At 43.8% G+C, this 21,070-nt stretch overlaps 1 protein-coding gene across 1 annotated transcript in view; it reads right to left on the bottom strand.

The window, feature by feature from the left end:
* LOC111973389 (leucine-rich repeat transmembrane protein FLRT2-like) overlaps positions 1-21,070 on the bottom strand; it is an 88,566-nt gene that overhangs the window by 56,046 nt on the left and 11,450 nt on the right. The window lies entirely within an intron of this gene.

The following is a 21,070-nucleotide window of genomic DNA, read 5'->3' as shown; positions in this document are numbered from 1 at the left end:
CTGGTTCATCGTTGGGACCAATTTCCAAATGCCTGAAGGTACCACGTTCATCTGTACAAACAATAGTACGCAAGTATAAACACCATGGGACTTTGCAGCCGTCATACCGCTCAGGAAGGAGACGCGTTCTGTCTCCTAGAGATGAACGTACTTTGGTGCGAAAAGTGCAAATCAATCCAGAACAAACAGCAAAATACCTTTCGCTGGAGGAAACAGGTACAAAAAGTACTATATCCACATAACACAGGGCCTATATCGACATAACCTGAAAGGTGCTGCGCAAGAAGAAGCCACTGCTCTAGAACCGCCATAAAAAAAGCCAGACTACGGTTGCAACTGACACATGGGTACAAAGAGTGTACTTTTTGGAGAAATGTCCTCTGGTCTGATGAAACAAAAGTAGAACGTTTGACCATAATGACCATCAGTATGTTTGGAAGAAAAGGGGGAGGCTTGCAAGTCGAAGAACACCATCCCAACCGTGAAACATGGGGTGACGTCAACATGTTGTGGGGGTGCTTTGCTGAGGAGGGACTGGTGCACTTCACAAAATAAATGGCATCATGAGGAGAGAAATGATGTGGATATATTGAAGCAATATCTCAAGACATCAGTCAGGAAGTTAAAGCTGGTCGCAAATGGGTCTTGTCCAAATGGACAATTTTCTCTACTATTATTCTGACATTTCACATTCTTAAAATAAAGTGGTGATCCTAACTGACCTAAGACAGTGAAGCTGGTTGGAGACCTGCCAAGAGTGTGCAAAGCTGTCATCAAGGCAAAGAGTGGCCTACTGAAGAATGTAAATATAAAATATATTTTGATTTGTTTTAACACTTTTCGGTTACTACATGATTCCACATGTTATTTCATAGTTTTGTTGTCTTCACTATTATTCTACAATATTGACAATAGTAAAAATAAAGAAAAAGTAGGTGTATCCAAACTTTTGATTGGTACTGTATATACCCATGTGATTCTTGACGAATGTCACTAATAAACGCCTTATGAGAAATACCTTATTCAACGGGAGTTCGCTGGAGATTCTTCAGTTTTTGATCTGGTTCAGTGCCAGGTTTGGGATAGATAGATGCAACATAGATAGATAGATAGATAGATAGATAGATAGATAGATAGATAGATAGATAGATAGACAGACAGACAGACAGACAGACAGACAGACAGACAGACAGACAGACAGACAGACAGACAGACAGACAGACAGACAGACAGACAGACAGACAGACAGACAGACAGATAGATAGACAGATAACAGACAGACAGACAGACAGACAGACAGACAGACAGACAGACAGACAGACAGACAGACAGACAGACGACAGACAGACAGACAGACAGACAGACAGACAGACAGACAGGATAGATAGATAGATAGATAGATAGACTAGATAGATAGATAGATAGATAGATAGATAGAATGATAGATAGATAGATAGATAGATAGATAGATAGATAGATTAGATAGATAGATAGATTAGATAGATAGATAGATAGATTAGATAGATAGATAGATAGATAGATAGATAGATAGAATAGATAGATAGATAGATAGAAGATAGTAGACACTAGGGACTAGCCTCACAGGGTCACACTCCAGATGTAACAGGAGAACATCTCTCCCTGGGTCAACATTAGCTCTGTGTAACAGGAGAACATCTCTCCTGGGTCACATTAGCTCTGTGTACAGGAGAACATCTCTCCTGGGTCAACATTAGCTCTGTGTAACAGGAGAACATCTCTCCTGGGTAACATTAGCTTGTGTAACAGAGAACATCTCCCTGGGTCAGCATTAGCTCTGTGTAACAGGAGAACATCTCTCCCTGGGTCAGCATTAGCTCTGTGTAACAGGAGAACATCCTCCCTGGGTCAGCATTAGCTCTGTGTAACAGGAGAACATCTCTCCCTGGGTCAGCATTAGCTCTGTGTAACAGGAGAAACATCTCTCCCTGGGTCAGCATTAGCTCTGTGTAACAGGAGAACATCTCTCCTGGGTCAGCATTAGCTCTGTGTAACGGAGAACATCTCTCCTGGGTCAGCATTAGCTCTGTGTAACGGAGAACATCTCTCCCTGGGTCAGCATTAGCTCTGTGTAACAGGAGAATATCTCTCCTGGGTCAGCATTAGCTCTGTGTAACAGGAGAACATCTCTCCTGGGTCAACATTAGCTCTGTGTAACAGGAGAACATCTCTCCCTGGGTACGCATTAGCTCTGTGTAACCAGGAGAACATCTCTCCCTGGGTCAGCATTAGCTCTGTGTAACAGGAAACATCTCTCCCTGGGTCAGCATTAGCTCTGTGTAACAGGAGAACATCTCTCCCTGGGTCAGCATTAGCTCTGTGTAACAGGAGAACTCTCTCCCTGGGTCAGCATTAGCTCTGTGTAACAGGAGAACATCTCTCCTGGGTCCAGCATTAGCTCTGTGTAACAGGATAACATCTCTCCCGGGTCAGCATTAGCTCTGTGTTAACAGGAGAACATCTCTCCCTGGGTCACATTAGCTTCTGTGTAACAGGAGAAATCTCTCCCTGGGTCAACATTAGCTCTGTGTAACAGGAGAACATCTCTCCCTGGGTCAGCATTAGCTCTGTGTAACAGAGAAACATCTCCCTGGGTCAGCATTAGCTCTGTGTAACAGGAGAACATCTCTCCCGGGTCAGCATTAGCTCCTGTGTAACAGGAGAACGATCTCTCCCTGGGTCAGCATAGCTCTGTGTAACAGAGAGAACATCTCTCCCTGGGTCACATTAGCTGTGTAACAGGATAACATCTCTCCCTGGTCAGCATTAGCTCTGTGTAACAGAAGAACATCTCTCCCTGGGTCAACATTAGCTCTGTGTAACAGGAGAAAATCTCTCCCTGGGTCAGCATAGCCTGTGTAACAGGAGAACATCTCTCCCTGGGTCAACATTAGCTCTGTGTAACAGGAGAACATCTCTCCCTGGGTCAACATTAGCTCTGTGTAACAGGAGAACATCTCTCCCTGGGTAACATTAGCTCTGTGTAACAGGAGAACATCTCTCCTGGGCCAACTTAGCTCTGTGTAACAGGATAACATCTCTCCCTGGGTCAACATTACTCTGTGTAACAGGAGAAATACTCTCCCTGGGTCAACATTAGCTCTGTGTAACAGGAGAACATCTCTCCTGGGTCAACATTAGCTCTGTGTAACAGGAGAACATCTCTCCCTGGGTCAACATTAGCTCTGTGTAACAGGAGAACATCTCTCCCTGGGTCAACATTAGCTCTGTGTAACAGGAGAACATCTCTCCTGGGTCAGCACTTAGCTCTGTGTAACAGGAGAACATCTCTCCCTGGGTCAGCATTAGCTCTGTGTAACAGAGAACATCTCTCCCTGGGTCAGCATTAGCTCTGTGTAACAGGAGAAACATCTCTCCCTGGGTCAGCATTAGCTCTGTGTAACAGAGAACATCTCTCCTGGGTCAGCATTAGCTCTGTGTAACAGGAGAACATCTTCCCTGGGTCAGCATTAGCTCTGTGTAACAGGAAACATCTCTCCTGGGTCAGCATTAGCTTGTGTAACAGGAGAAATCTCTCCCTGGGGTCAACATTAGCTCTGTGTAACAGAGAACATTCTCCCTGGGTCACATTAGCTGGTGTAACAGAAACATCTCCCCTGGTCAGCATAGCTCTGTGTAACAGGAGAACACTCTCCCTGGGTCAACATAGCTCTGTGTAACAGGAGAACATCTCTCCCTGGGTCAGCAATTAGCTCTGTGGTAACAGGAGAACATCTCTCCCTGGTCAGCATTAGCTCTGTGTTAAAACAGGGAAACATCTCTCCCTGGGTCACATAGCTCTGTGTAACAGGAGAACATCTCTCCCTGGGTCAACACTTAGCTCTGGGTAACAGGAGAACATCTCTCCCTGGTCAGCATTAGCTCTGTGTAACAGGAGAAATCTCTCCCTGGGTCAGCATTAGCTCGTGTAGACAGGGAAACATCTCTCCCTGGGTCAACATTAGCTCTGTGTAACAGAGAACATCTCTCCCTGGGTCAAGCATTAGCTTGTGTAACAGGAAACATCTTCCGGTCCGCATTGCTTGTGTAACAGGAGAACATCTCTCCCTGGGTCCAGCATTAGCTCTGTGTAACAGGAGAAAACATCTTCCCTGGGTCAGCATAGCTCTGTGTAACAGGAGAACATCTCTCCCTGGGTCAGCATTAGCTCTGTGTAACAGGAGAACATCTCTCCCTGGGTCAGCATTAGCTCTGTGTAACAGGAGAACATCTCTCCCTGGTCAGCATTAGCTCTGTGTAACAGGAAAACATTCTCCCTGGTCACAAAGCTCTGTGTAACAGGAGAACATCTCTCCCTGGGTCACATTAGCTTCTGTGTAACAGGAGAACATCTCTCCCTGGGTCAGCATAGCTCTTGTGTAACAGGAGAACATCTCTCCCTGGGTCACATTAGCTCTGTGTAACAGGAGAAATCTCTCCCTGTCAGCATTAGCTCTGTGTAACAGGAGAACATCTCTCTCTGGGTCAGCATTAGCTCTGTGTAACAGGAGAACATCTCTCCTGGGTCAACATTAGCTCTGTGTAACAGGAGACATCTCTCCTGGGTCACAGCTTAGCTCGTGTAACAGGAGAAATCTTCTCCCTGGGTCAGCATTAGCTTCTGTGTAACAGGAGAACATCTCTCCCTGGGTCAGCCATTAGCTGTGTTAACAGGAGAAACATCGCTCTGGGTCAGCAATTATGCTCTGTGAGTAACAGGAGAACATCTCCCCTGGGTCAGCATTAGCTCTGTGTAACAGGAGAACATCTCTCCCTGGGTCAACATTAGCTCTGTGTAACAGGAGAACATCTCTCCCTGGGTCAACATTAGCTCTGTGTAACAGAGAGAACATCTCTCCCTGGGTCAGCATTAGCTCTGTGTAACAGAGAACATCTCTCCCTGGGTCAGCATTAGCTCTGTGTAAAGGAGAACATCTCTCCCTGGTCAGCATTAGCTCTGTGTAACAGGAGAACATCTCCCCTGGGTCAACATTAGCTCTGTGTAACAGGAGAACATTCTCCCTGGCGTCAACATTAGCTCTGTGTACAGGAGAACATCTCTCCCTGGGTCACATTAGCTCTGTGTAACAGGAACACTCTCCCTGGGTCAGCATTAGCTCTGTGTAACGGAGAACATCTCTCTGGCAGCATTACTCTGTGTAACAGGAAAACATCTCCCTGGGTCAGCATTAGCTCTGTGTAACAGAGAACATCTCTCCCTGGTCAGCATTAGCTCTGTGTAACAGAAAACATCTCTCCCTGGGTCAGCATTAGCTCTGTGAACAGGAGAACATCTCTCCCTGGTCAGCATTAGCTCTGTGTAAAAGGAGAACATCTCTCCCTGGGTCAGCATTAGCTCTGTGTAACGGAGAACATCTCTCCCTGGGTCAGCATTAGCTCTGGTAACAGGAGAACATCTCTCCTGGTCGCATTAGCTCTGTTAACAGGAGAACATCTCTCCCTGGGTCAGCATTAGCTCTGTGTAACAGGAGAAACATCTCTCCCTGGGTCAGCATTAGCTCTGTGTAACAGGAGAACATCTCTCCTGGGTCAGCATTAGCTCTGTGTAACAGGAGACATTCTCCCTGGTCAGCATTAGCTCTGTGAACAGGAAACATCTCTCCCTGGGTCACATTAGCTCTGTGTAACAGGAAACATCTCTCCCTGGGTCAGCATTAGCTCTGTGTAACAGGAGAACATCTCTCCCTGGGTCAGCATTAGCTCTGTGTAACAGGAGAAACATCTCTCCCTGGGTCAGCATTAGCTCTGTGTAACAGGAGAACATCTCTCCCTGGGTCAGCATTAGCTCTGTGTAACAGGAGAACATCTCTCCCTGGGTCAGCATTAGCTCTGTGTAACAGGAGAACATCTCTCCCTGGGTCAGCATTAGCTCTGTGTAACAGGAGAACATCTCTCCCTGGGTCAGCATTAGCTCTGTGTAACAGGAGACATCTCTCCTGGGTCAGCATTAGCTCTGTGTAACAGGAAACATCTCTCCCTGGGTCAGCATTAGCTCTGTGTAACAGGAGAATCTCTCCCTGGGTCAGCATTAGCTCTGTGTAACAGGAGAACATCTCTCCCTGGTCAGCATTAGCTTGTGTAACAGGAGAACATCTCTCCCTGGGTCAGCATTAGCTCTGTGTACAGGAGACATCCTCTCCTGGGTCAGCATTAGCTCTGTGTAACAGGAGAACATCTCTCCCTGGTCAGCATTAGCTCTGTGTAACAGGAGAACATCTCTCCCTGGGTCAGCATTAGCTCTGTGTAACAGGAGAACATCTCTCCCTGGGTCACATTAGCTCTGTGTAACAGGAGAACATCTCTCCCTGGGTCAGCATTAGCTCTGTGTAACAGGAGAACATCTCTCCCTGGGTCAGCATTAGCTCTGTGTAACGGAAAAACCTCTCCCTGGTCAGCATTAGCTCTGTGTAACAGGAGAACATCTCTCCCTGGGTCAGCATTAGTCTGTTGTAAACAGGAGAACATCTCTCCTGGGTCAGCATTAGCTCTGTGTAACAAGGGAAGAACATCTCTCCCTGGGTCAGCATTAGCTCTGTGTAACAGGAGAACATCTCTCCCTGGGTCAGCATTAGCTCTGTGTAACAGGAGAACATCTCTCCCTGGGTCCAGCATTAGCTCTGTGTAACAGGAGAACATCTCTCCCTGGGTCAGCATTAGCTCTGTGTAACAGGAGAACATCTCTCCTGGGTCAGCATTAGCTCTGTGTACAGGAGAACATCTCTCCTGGGTCAGCATTAGCTTGTGTAACAGGAGAACATCTCTCCCTGGGTCAGCATTAGCTACTGTGTAAGCGGAGAACATCTCTCCCTGGTCAGCATTAGCTCTGTGTAACAGGAGAACATCTCTCCTGGTCAGCATTAGCTCTGTGTAACAGGAGAACATCTCTCCTGGGTCAGCATTACTCTGTGTAACAGGAGAACATCTCTCCCTGGGTCAGCATTAGCTCTGTGTAACAGGAGAACATCTCTCCCTGGGTCAGCATTAGCTCTGTGTAACAGGAGAACATCTCTCCCTGGGTCAGCATTAGCTCTGTGTAACAGGAGAACATGCTCTCCCTGGGTCAGCATTAGCTCTGTGTAACAGGAGAACATCTCTCCCTGGGTCAACATTAGCTCTGTGTAACAGGAGAAACATCTCTCCCTGGGTCAACATTAGCTCTGTGTAACAGGAGAACATCTCTCCCTGGGTCAGCATTAGCTCTGTGTAACAGGAGAACATCTCTCCCTGGGTCACATTAGCTCTGTGTAACAGGAGAACATCTCTCCTGGGTCAGCATTAGCTCTGTGTAACAGGAAACATCTCTCCCTGGGTCAACATTAGCTCTGTGTAACAGGAGAACATCTCTCCTGGGTCAACATTAGCTCTGTGTAACAGGAGAACATCTCTCCCTCGGTCAACATTAGCTCTGTGTAACAGGAGAATATCTCTCCCTGGGTCAACATTAGCTATGTGGAACAGGAGAACATCTCTCCCTGGGTCAACATTAGCTAACAACTCCCTATTTTCTCCATCTACCGACATATTCCCCTGCCTGGTAATGGGTTTTTAAATTTCAGTGTTAAGACATACACACACACACAAGCCATATCAAAGAAACACATGAATAAGTGCCAGCACACACACGCACACACGCACACACCATTATCACACTGACTTGGGTTCATCACTCCCAGATTATCTTTATTTTCTTCTGGAGAGAAACATTTTTGCTTTTCTTTTCATTGACGTACCATGCCAGGATACATGTTTTAAAGGAATTCTTTCCTTAACATTTGCCTTGTGACATTCAACTGAAGCAAAACAAATTACACTTAAAATATTGCAGCACAAAAACAGATCTGTCAATTGAGGAACAGTCGTGTCATGTCGACGTGCAAAAGACCTACCGATAAGAATCTTGAAGTGTAACGCACTGTGTTCTGCAGATAGCTAAAACAGATAGAAGTAGTGTCGGAATTCATCAGCTGTCTGTTACTATGGAAATGAGGCATGTTCAATAGATCATGATGTGGTTTACAATTTAAAGGAGCAATTTAGAGTTATAATCCAGGAGGAATTCACTGTTTGCAGAAATACTCATAGTAAAAAGTGCTCCAACTTCTAACATTTATGTATCTGTTCTTCAGTTAAGTGCACATTTCCTGTAGTGTCTGTCTGTCTGTCTGTCTGTCTGTCTGTCTGTCTGTTCTGTCCTGTCTGTCTGTCTGTCTGTCTGTCTGTTCTGTCTGTCTGTCTGTCTGTCTGTCTGTCTGTCGTCTGTCTGTCTGTCTGTCTCGTCTGTCTGTCTGTCTGTCTGTCTGTCTGTCTGTCTGTCTGTCTGTCTGTCTGGCCGGCGTCCGTCCGTCTGTTGGTCACATACACACATACACGCACGCACACATACACACACACACACAAGCATACACACACACACGTGCATACATACGCACACACGCACACATACACACACACGCACACATACACACACACACAGCGACAGATCAAACTCGACGTGCCATATAATTGCCTCAAAACGATACACCAACAAGAACAACATCTATTCCAGCAAATGACAGCCCTSATCTGCTAGTGGGAGAAATGGGAGTCAAGCAAGGCCATCAAAGATCTCTCTCTAACCCTCACAGGCTGAAATGACCCTGAACAGTCCAAGGCCCAGACACTCCTCCTGATTGTTTTGGTTAAAACAGCAGGTCGTTGCCGTGGCGTTGATGCCCCGCTGTGTGGCGGTCAGCCCTGTTTGATCTAACTCCACGTGGCATTGGCGACATGCATTAGGAACCCTCAGCGCTCATAATGGGAGAATGAAAGTGAGCCTCAATGCTGTTGGGCCCAGACATAACTGGATAAAGGCTGTCAGAGGCTTGTCTGCAAGTGGAAACACAGAAAGAATCTAATAAGGAGGTCCTACCCACAGCGATGCAGACAGAATCAAAACAAGGGGCCTCTGAATATGGGCATTACAGGTCATTATGGCACTACTGGGTCTAAACTCATGTTATTCGGTTAAATATTTCCCCTGTCCTCTCTCCCCTCCTCTCTATCATGGTCCTGGTTTCAGTTTGGTAGGAATGTCAGTTTTTTTCCAAAACACTATATCCACMAATTTTTCACATTTGTGTTTTTTTTTACCAGAAATTATTGCTTATGGGTACCTTCACGTGTGTGCAAAACATTACTGTTCTTATTAATTTATAGATTTTAGATCTGTATGAAAATGTGTTTTTKSMAAASGCTTTACACTGATTGTACAAAACARTAAGAACACCWTCCTAATATTGAATCCCTCCACACTTTTCACCCTCAGAACAGCCTAAATTTGTCGGGGCATGGGACTAYAAGGTGTCGATAGCGTTCCACAGGGATGCTGGCCCATGTTGACTSMAATGCTTACCAAASTTGTGTCAAGTTGACTGGATGTGAACCATCGTTGATACACACTTGAAACTATTGAGAATGAAAAACCCAGCAGCTCTTGACACAAACCTGTGCACCTGGTACATACCACGATATCCAGCACTTAACTCTTTTGTCATCCACTGAATGGCACACACACAATCGATGTCTCAATTGTCTCAAGGCTTAAAAATCCTTCTTTAAGTTTGGGATAGGGGGCAGCATTTTCACTTTTGGATGAAATGCGTGCCCACAGTAAACTGTCCCAGATGCTAATATTAGCATATTATTAGTAGTTTTGGATAGAAAACACTCTGAAGTTTCTAAAACGGTTTGAATGATGTTTGTGAGTATTACAGAASTCATATGGCAGGCGAAAATCTGAGAAAAATCCAACCAGGACGTGGGAAATCTGAGGTTTGTAGTTTTTCAAAGCTTGGCCTACYGAATACACAGTCTCTATGGGGTCAAGTTGCACTTCCTAAGGCTTCCACTAGATGTCAACCATCTTTAGAAACTTGTTTCAGGCTTCTGCTATAAAGGAGGGGGGAATGGGAGCTGAATGAGTCAGRTGTCTGGCAGAGGGTCTCASGCTCGTGACGTGCGGTCCCGACAGAGTTAGCTCACGTTCCAGTKCTTTTCTACAGACAATGGAATTCTCCAGTTGGGACATTATTGAAGTTTTATGTTAAAAACATCCTAAAGATTGATTCCATACATCGTTTGACATGTTTCTACGACCTGTAACGGAACTTTTCGAGTTATTGTCTGGACGTAGTGCTCGCGCCTCATGAAGACGGATTACTGGGCTGAACACGCTAACACCAAGTTGCTATTTGGACATAAATGATGGACTTTATGGAAAAAATCTGTCATTTATTGTCGAACTGGGATTCCTGGGAGTGCATTCTGATGAAGATCATCAAMGGTAAGTGAATATTTATAATGTTATTTCTAACTTCTGTTGACTCCAACATAGCGGATATTTCTTTGGCTGGATTGGGCTCTGAGCGCCGTACTCAGATGATGCTTTTTCCGTAAAGATTTTTTTAAATCTGACACAGCGGTTGCATTAAGGAGAAGTCTATCTTTAATTCTGTGAATAACACTTGTATCTTTTATCAATGTTTATTATGAGTATTTCTGGGATTTGATGTGGCTATCTGCAAAATCACCGGATGTTTTGGAATCAAAACATTACCGCACGTAACGCGCCAATGTAAACTGAGATTTTTGGATATAAATATGCACATTATCGAACAAAACATACATGTATTGTGTAACATGATGTCCTATGAGGGTCATCTGATGAAGATCATCAAAGGTTAGTGAATCATTTTATCTATATTTCTGCTTTTTGTGACTCCTATCTTTGGCTTGAAAAATGGCTGTGTTTTTTTGACTTGGCTCTGACCTAACATAATCATATGTTGTGCTTTCGCTGTAAAGCTTTTTTTGCAATCGGACACGATGTGTAGATTAACAAGAAGTTTATCTTTCATTTGGTGTATTGCACTTGTTATTGTGTGAAAGTTACATATTACAACAAAAAAAAATTGAATTTCGCGCGCTGCCTTTTCAGCGGAATGTTGTCTAGCGGAACCCCTGCGCTAAACTGTCTCCTCCCTTTCATCTACACTGATTGAAGTGGAKTTAACAAATGACATAAATAAGGGATCATAGATTACACACCTGGGTTCACCTGGATTCACCTGGTCAGTCTATGTCATGGAAAGAGCAGTTTCGAATGTTTTATACACTCAGTGTATATCCATTGTTTAGATGGAATGGGATGCTCGTATCCTGTATATTTGACTGTGATATGTGTTTTTCTCACCTAGCTATCTTAAAATGAATGCACTTGATGTAAATCACTCTGGATAAGAGCATCTGCTAAATGACTAAAATGTCTCCCATACTCTCTCTCATTCTCGAATCTCACTCAATACAATTTCAATTTAAGGGGCTATAATGGCATTGGAAACATAGGTTAAGTATAGCCAATCTGTGGTCTGCATATTTTATCATTTCATTGAATATACCATCAACAACACAGGCCTTTTTTGTCACACCCTGATCTGTTACACCCGTCTTTGTGATTGTCTCCACCCCCCTCTAGGTGTCGCCCATCTTCTCCATTATCCCCTGTGTATTTATACCTGTGTTCTCTGTTTGTCTGTTGCCAGTTTATCTTGTTTGTTCAAGTCAACCAGCGTTTTGTGTCTCAGCTCCGGCTTTTTCCAGTCTCTCTTTTCTCGCCCTCCTGGTTTTGACCCTTACCTGTCCTGACTCTGAGACTTCCTGCCTGACCACTCTGCCTGCCTCTGACCCTGCCTGCCGCCCGGTACTGTTGCCCCACCTCTGGTTTACTGACCCCTGCCTGCCTTGTCCTGTCTATTGCCTGCCCCTGTTGGAATATTTAACTATTGTTTATTCGACATGGTCTGCATCTGGGTCTTACCTTCATACTTGATATTTTTGAGTTGGAGGTTATGTATTTTGTCCTGTAGTTCATTCAATGTAATTGGAGAATCCAGTGAGCTCTGGTAGTGTTTAATAGCTGATTCTAAGATTTGTATTTGATCATGTATATGTTTTTGCTGTTTGTTCTTTGTTATAGGGCCAAAAATATTGGAGAAGTGGTTTATCCATACATCTCCGTTTTGGATAGATAACTCTTTGTGTTCTTGTTTGTTTAGTGTTTTCCAATTTTACCAGAAGTGGTTAGAGTCTATGGATAGTTCAGTGATATTGAGYTGGTTTCTGATGTGCTGTTCCTTCTTTTTCCGTAGTGTATTTCTGTATTGTTTTAGTGATTTTACCATAGTGAAGGTGTAGACTCCGGTTTTCTGGGTCTCTATGTTTTTGGTTGGATAGGTTTCTCCATTTCTTTCTGAGGTTTTTGCATTCTTCATCAAACCATTTGTCATTGTTGTTAATTTTCTTTGGTTTTCTGCATGATATGTTTTGATTTGATAAGGAAGCTGAGAGGTCAAATATACTGTTTAGGTATAGTTTACACCTTCACTTTTCTCTCTCTTTCTCTCTCTCTCTCTCTTTATATTCTGCTCCATCTAGCCACAGTGAACTCATTTAACAGGCATCACATCTCTGACCACTGACAACTGACTCCCCCTTCATGCCTTAGTGCCTCTTCCACTCTAAAATAAACACTAAAGCATCAGCCATTATTCATGTTGCTGTTGCAACATCCATTCCATTCCATATCATGCACCACGGATATAGTCTGGATATGTTGGGGTTTAGCACACGTCCAAGATAAACTTTGTGGAGATTGTGCAAGCCTAGACGTTTGGTTGTCCACTTGCCCCGAGGCTTCTAATGGAAATGCCTGAACATGCTCATCCAAGCTTTGCTACCTGCTCTCCTCTGGTTTCAATCTGTCGGTTGCGTTCAGATTGCATTAGCAGGCTCAGTTGACGACCTGGCCGTGACACTGCTGCCTGCCAGCGCGGATCTTCTTAACCCTGTGGGGGGTGGAGTGTGTGTGTGTGTGTTGTGTGTGTGTGTGTGTGTCGTGTGTGTGTGTGTGTGTGTGTGTAGTGTTGTGTGTGTGTGTGTGTGTAGTGTGTGTGTCAGGTGTGTGTTGTGTGTGATGTGTGTGTGTGTGTGTGTGCTGTGATGTGTGTGTGTGGTGTATAGCTCTGTCAGTAGCCTAATGGAGGCCGAGTAGCTGGTGATTACCACTCTGCCTTTTCATTAGCCAGAAGGAGAGAAAACATTGAGCCACCCCTCTCTCTGTCCTACCACCCTCACCAGCAGACAGCAGCCCAGCCATTTTAAAATATTCCAATGTCACACAGACCTGGCCTTGAGCAAAGTAAGGCTAAGTTTATCATATCACACCACCACACGTCCTTTTTGACTAGCATGGGAAATGGACAGTCATCCAGATAAACAGCTGAAAAAAGAAAAGCTTGTGTTTTGAGTGTGCCACCTCTCCTCAGGTTTAAACACCTGCGTTGTCAGCTCTTGGCATTTTTTTCCAAAAATGAATGAAATGAACTATATTCTTTGGCATCCCGGGTTTCTTGGGTTATTTCTTCCATGGTCAGGAGTACCCCTTGAACTCCTTTCAAAATCAGGGCCACAACAACTTTTTGACCGGATAGTTCATATGTTGTCCTATGAGAAACAGAGCTAATGAGTCGGATGTGTTTTTCTTCTAAAGGCAGGAGAAGAAACTCCGTATTTCAATCATCCACATCAAAATGAGGCGCCATCGTCAACAGAGGTTTACGCATATATTTTCCTAGTTATTCCATCCAACAGCAATAAGGAGGGCAGGAGCAGCTATGAGAAGACCAGGTCTTACTTTGATCAGGCACTGAGGGAGAGACTAACAGGACAGTAATGTTGTTTTCTCTACTTGTGTGTGGTGCGCTTGTGTGTGTTTGTAGCTATGAGTGTGTGCGTTTGTCCCTTCCACGTGCGTGTGTTTGTATTGTGTGTTTGTATGCTGTGTGTGTGTGTGTGTGTGTGCTTGTGTTGTGTGTTGTGTGTGTGTTGTGTGTGTGTGTGTGTGTGGGTGTGTGTGTGTGTGTGTGTGTGGTGTGGTGTTGTGTTGTGTGGTGTGTGTGTGTGTGTGTGTGTGTGTGTGTGTGTGTGTGTGTGTGTGTGGTGTGTGTGTGTGTGTGTGTAATGCTCTGTCAGTAGCCTAATGGGGCCTGAGTAGCTGGGTGATTACCACTCTGCCTTTTCTTAGCCAGAGAGAGAAAACATTGACCCCCTCTCTCTGCTACCACCCTCCCAGCAGACAGCAGCCCAGCCATTTTAAAATATTCACATGTCACACAGACCTGGCCTTGAGCAAAGTAAGGCTAAGTTATCATATCCACACACACACCTCCTTTTTGACTAGCATGGGAAATGGACAGTCATCCAGATAAACAGCTGAAAAAAAAGCTTGTGTTTTGATGTGCCACCTCTCCTCAGGTTTAAAACCACCTGCGTTGTCACCCTTGGCATTTTTTCAAAAAATGAATGAAATGAACTATTTCTTTTGCATCCCGGTTTTCTTGGGTTATTACTTTCCATGGTCAGAGTACCCCCTTGAACTCCTTCAAATCGGGCACACAACTTTTTGACCGGACATAGTTCATATGTGTCACTTATGAGAACAGAGCTAATGAGTCGGATGTGTTTTTCTTCTAAAGAAGAAAAGAAACTCCGTATTTCAATCATCCACATCAATGAGGCGCCACGTCAACAGAGGTTACGCATATTTTTCCTAGTTATTTCCATCCAACAGCAATAAGGAGGGCAGGAGCAGCTATGAGAAGACCAGGTCTTACTTTGATCAGGCACTAGGAGAGCAACCAGGACCAGTATGTTGTTTTCCTACTTGTGTGTGTGTGGCCTTGTGTGTGTTTGTAGCTATGAGTGTGTGCGTTTGTCCCTGTTCCACGTGCGTGTGTTTTGTATGTGTGTGTTGGATGTGTGTGTGTGTGTGTGTGTGTGGTGTGTGTGTGTTGTGTGTGTGTGTTGTTTTGTATGTGTGTGTGTGTGTGTGTGTGTGTGTGTGTGTGTGTGGTGTTGTGTGGTGTGTGTGTGTGTGTGGTGTGTGTGTGTTGTGTGTGTGTGTGTGTGTTGTGTGTGTTGTTGTTGTGTGTGTGTGATGTGTTGGTGTGTGTGTGTGTGTGTGTGTGTGTGTGTGTGTGTCTGCTAGGGCATATGAAGGATATTAGTCTGTGTTGTTTCTCTCTTAGTCTGACACTGCAGTCCCAGTGAAACATGACTCAGGATGAATGGGCCTTTTAGACCAATGTCTGTCTTCCCACACATTGTTCTGGGATTTTTTATTAGTCTGTCACTTAATAAAACACACGCGCACTATCTAATGCACTCGGAAACACACAAGAGCAGACACACACACACACACACACTGTGCTATCAGATAACTCATGCTGACCCAGCTCTGCCTCTCTCCCCTCACCGATCCTTTTTTGGTGGTTTCTATTTCCACTCATGTTATCCCTGATAGAAGAGAAAAAACTCTGAATACAGATAAATAAGACATTTACTGACTGTAGTTATCTATATTACAAAAGTATGCCTATAGATTACCATCCCAAATTGGCTAGTTGGACTCATTGAAACAGAATGTGATTGGTGCAAACAGCATTATTTGGTTGAAAAAGCAATGAACCATTTAACGTTTCATTCCAAAACGCCATACAGTGAGCTTCAAAAGAATTGGGATAGTGACATTTTTTGTWGTTGTTTTGGCTCTGTACGCCATCACTTTGTGTTTGAAATGACACAATGACTATGAGGTTAAAGTGCAGACTATCAGMTTTAATTTTAGGGTATTGTCATCCATATCAGGTGAACCGTTTAGAAATCACAGCACTTTTTGTACRTARTCCCCTCCATTTTAGKGGGGAAAAATATTGGAACTAATTCACTTATGTGTATTCAAGTTTAGTATTTGGTTCCATATTCATAGCACTCAATGATTACAGAAATCTTATGACTCTACAAACTTGTTGGATAGATTTGGTGTTTGTTTTGGTTGTGTTTCAGATTATTTTGTGCCCAATAGAAATTAATAGTAAATAATGTATTGTGTCATTTTGGAGTCACTGTTATTGTAAATACGAATATAAWATGTTTATAAACACTTCTACATGCTACAATGATTACAGATTTATTTAACTAGGCAAGTCAGTCAAGAACAAATTCTTACTAAGAATGACGGCCTACACCGGCCAGTGCCTTAGACCCCTGCGCCACTCGGGAGCCAAAATAATGAATGAGCGAGAAAGTTAAAGACTCACAAATATCATATTCCCCCCAAAAATGCTAACCTTCCCTGTTATTGTMAAGGTGAGAGGTTAGCACGTCTTGGTGTTCTGATATTTGTGTGTTTGTAACTTTCTCACTCATCACTATTCAAGGTTCATTCAGGACTATGCATTGTTATTGTAGCATCCACATTAATTGTAAATCATGCAGTGCCTTGTGTCACAATCGCAGATTTTAGAGAAACAACAAATGTTGGTACATATAACTGTCTTATATCGGCTGAAAGCTTAAATTCTTGTTAATATAACTGCACTGTCCAATTTACAGTWGCTATTACAGCRAAAAAATGCCATGCTATWGTTTGAGGAGAGCTCCTAACAACAAGCTGCTCACTGCACTGAGGATAGGTAACACTGTCACCACCGATAAATCCACGATAATYGAGAATTTCAAAAAACATTTCTCTACAGCGGGCCATGCTTTCCTCCTGGCTATGCCAACCCCGGCCAACAGCTCTGCACCCCCCGTAGCTACTTGCCCAAGCCTCCCCAGCTTCTCCTTCACCCATATCCAGATAGCAGATGTTCTGAAAGAGCTGCAAAACTTGGACCCGTACAAATCAGCTGGGCTAGACAATSTGGACCATCTCTTTCTAAAATTATCCGCCGCCATTGTTGCAACCCCTATTACCAGTCTGTTCAACCTCTCTTTCGTATCGTCTGAGATCCCTAAGGATTGGAAAGCTGCCGCGGTCATCCCCCTCTTCTAAGGGGGTGACACTCTAGACCCAAACTGTTATAGACCTATATCCATCCTGCCCTGCCTTTCTAAAGTCTTCAAAAACCTTATTCGCTGTGCAATCCGGTTTCCGAGCTGGTCATGGGTGCMCCTCAGCCCCGCTCAAGGTACTAAATGATATCATAACTGCCATCGATAAAAGACAGTACTGTGCAGCCGTCTTATTCGACCTGGCCAAGGCTTTCGACTCTGTCAATCACCGTATYCTTATCGGCAGACTCAACTGCCTTGGTTCCTCAAATGACTGCCTCGCCTGGTTCACCAACTACTTCTGAGACAGAGTTCAGTGTGTCAAATTGGAGGGCCTGTTGTCCGGACCTCTGACAGTCTCTATGGGGGTACCACAGGGTTCAWTTCTCGGGCCGACTCTTTTCTCTGTATATATCAACGATGTTGCTCTTGCTGGTGATTCCCTGATCCACCTCTACGCAGACGACACCATTTTGTATACATCTGGCCCTTTTTTGGACATTGTGTTAATAACTAACCTCCAAACGAGCTTCAATGCCATACAACACTCCTTCCGTGGCCTCCAACTGCTCTTAAACGCTAGTAAAACSAAATGCATGCTTTTCAACCGTTCGCTGCCCGCACCCGTCCAGCATCACTACTCTGGACGGTTCTGACTGAGAATATGTAGACAACTACAAATACCTAGGTGTCTGGCTAGACTGTAATCTCTCCTTCCACACTCATATTAAACATCTCCAATCCAAAATTAAATCTAGAATCGGCTTCCTTTTTCACAACAAAGCCTCCTTCACTCGCGCGGCCAAACATACCCTCGTAAAACTGAGTATCCGAAATGACATCTCCTCGACTTTGGCAATGTCATTTACAAAATAGCTTCCAATGCTCTATTCAGCAAACTGGATGCAGTCTATCACAGTGCCATCCGTTTTGTCACCAAAGCCCCTTATACCACCCACCACTGTGACCTGTATGCTCTAGTCGGCTGGCCCTCGCTACATATTCGTCGCCAGACCCACTGGCTACAGGTCATCTATAAGTCTATGCTAGGTAAAGCTCCACCTTATCTCAGCTCACTGGTCACGATAACAACACCCACCCGTAGCACGTGCTCCAGCAGGTGTATCTCACTGGTCGTCCCCAAAGCAAACACCTCTTTGGTCTCCTTTCCTTCTAGTTCTCTGCTGCCAATGACTGGAACGAATTGCAAAAATCACTGAAGCTGGAGACTTATATTTCCCTCACTAACTTCAAACATCAGCTATCTGAGCAGCTAACCGATCGCTGCAGCTGTACATAGCCCATCTGTAAATATCCCACCCAATCTACCTACCTCATCCCCATATTGCTTTTATTTACTTTTCTGCTCTTTTTCACACCAGTCTTTCTACTTGCACATCATCATCATCTGCTCATCTATCACTCCAGTATTAATTTGCTAAACTGTAATTACTTTGCTACCATGACCTATTTATTGCCTTACCACCTCACACCATTTGCACACACAGTATATAGACTTTCTTTTTTTCTATTGTGTTTTTGACTGTACGCTTGTTTATTCCATGTGTAACTCTGTGTTGTTTGTGTCGCATTGCTTTGCTCTATCTTGGCCAGGTCGCAGTTGTAAATGAGAACTTGTTCTCAACTAGCCTACCTGGTTAAATAAAGGTGAATAAAAAATAAAAAAGAATATACATATCCTTGCTTTCAGGGCCTGAGCTACAGGCAGATAGATTTGGGTATGTCATTTTAAGCAACATTTAAAAAAACGGGGCTATCCCTATTTAGATGTGTTTAGAAACATATTATATTCTTATTTACAATAAAAGTGACTCCAAAATGACAGAATATATTGTTTACCATTTACCATTACGCAATTTTATTGGGCATCAAAATAATTCGATAAACACAACAAAACAAACATCAAATGCATCCAACAAGTTTGTAGAGCTCACACGTCTTGATTTGTTATTGGCGTACTAGGAAATGGGACCAAATACTAAACTTCTGACTGTTTTAATACACATATGTTTTAAGTGAATTTCCCTTTTGTCACTCGCTGTATATCCGTTTTCAGAATATTGGTAAATTTGCTTTTATTGTTAAATAAATTTAAGGAAAAAATGATTGTGTTTTTTCACTGTTGTTTTAATGACAGACATTATGTTTTTAAAATCTATCACTATGCTTTCATTTATTAATAGTCATGGTTTGAAAAAATGCATCACCTCAGAAGAAATAAGTAGTACTGCTAGGTTTTACACAGTAATGATTACAAATAACTACATTTTTTTTATAAAGAACTGTACAAATGATACATTTTGTGACCCGCTACAAAGTTTCTCCCTGCAGGCAGTCACTGAGTCCGACGAACATCTGGGTCAGATGGTTTAGACCCTTTCTTCTTTAAGGTTGCTGCCCTATCACCGCCAAGCCCAGTATCTCCACCTTTAACCTGTCTCTCCTTCTGCGGAGGTTCCCATTGCTTGGAAGGCAGCCACGGGTTCGTATTTTTATTTAAAGGGTAGATCAAGCTGATCCTAACTATTATAGGCCTATCTCTTTTGCCCTGTTTATCAAAAGTGTTGGAAAAACTTGTCAATAATCAACTGACTGGTTTCTTGATGTCTATAGTATTCTCTCGGGTTGCAATCTGGTTTCCGCTCAGGTTATGGATGTGCACTGCAACCTTAATAAAGGTCCTCAAGGATGTCACCATTGCCCCTATTAAAGGCAATAGTGTGCTACTATGTTTATTGACTTGGCCAAAGCTTTTGATATGGTAGACCATTTCCAATCTTGTGGGCCAGCTAAGGAGTATTGGTGTCTCTGAGGAGTATTTGGCTTGGTTTGCTAACTACCTCTCTCAAAGAGTGCAGTGTATAAAGTCAGAAAATGTGCTGTTTCAGCCACTGCCTGTCACCAAGGCAGTACCCCAAGGCTCAATCCTAGACCCCACACTTCTCAATTTACATCAACAACATAGCTCAGGCAGTGGGAAGCTCTCTCATCCATTTATATGCAGATGATACAGTCTTATACTCAGCTAGCCCCTCCCTGGATTGTGTGTTAAATGCTTTACAACAAAGTTGTCTTAGTGTTCAACAAGCTTTCTCTACCATTAACCTTGTTCTGAACACCTCCAAAACAAATCTCATGTGGTTTGTTAGGAAGATTGTCCTTCTCCCCAMAAGTGTGATTACTACCTCTGAAGGTTTAGAGCTTGAGGAGGTCACCTCATACAATTACTTGAGAGTATGGCTAGACGATACGCTGTCCTTCTCTCAGCACATATCAAAGCTGCAGGYTAAAGGTAAATCTAGACTTGGTTTTCTCTATCGTAAATGCTCCTCTTTCACCCCAGCTGCCAWACTAACCCTGATTCAGATGACCATCCTACCCATGCTAGATTACGTAGACATMATTTATAGATCGGCAGGTAAGGGTGCTCTCAAGCGGCTAGATGTTCTTTACCATTCGGCCATCAGATTTGCAAACAATGCTYCTTATAGGACACATTACTGCACTCTATACTCCTCTGTAAACCTGTCATCTCTGTATGCCATCGCAAGACCCACTGGTTGATGCCTAYTTATAAAACCCTCTTAGGCCTCACTCCCCCCTATCTGAGATAYCTACTGCAGCCCTCATCCTCCACATACAACACCCGTTCTGCCAGTMACATTCTGTTAAAGGTCCCYAAAGCASACACATCCCTGGGTCGCTCCTCTTTTCAGTTCGTTGCACTTAGCGACTAGAACGAGCTGCAACAAACACTCAAACCGGACAGTTTTATCTCAATCTCTTCATTCAAAGACTCAATCATGGACACCCTTACTGACAGTTGTGGCTGCTTTGCGTGATGTATTGTTGTGTCTACCTTCTTGACCTTGGTGCTGTTGTCTGTGCCCAATAATGTTTGTTCCATGTTTTGTGCTGCTACCATGTGTTCCTATCATCTTGTTGTCATGTTGTGTTGCTACCATGTTGTTGTCATGTTGTGTTCCTATCATCTTGTTGTCATGTTGTGTTGTGACCACGGTGTGTTGTCATGTGTTGCTGCCTTGCTATGTTGTCTTAG

The sequence above is a fragment of the Salvelinus sp. IW2-2015 genome, linkage group LG14 (assembly GCF_002910315.2).
Source record: "Salvelinus sp. IW2-2015 linkage group LG14, ASM291031v2, whole genome shotgun sequence".
Classification (NCBI taxonomy): Eukaryota; Metazoa; Chordata; class Actinopteri; order Salmoniformes; family Salmonidae; genus Salvelinus; species Salvelinus sp. IW2-2015.
This window is presented reverse-complemented; position numbering and strand designations above follow the sequence as displayed.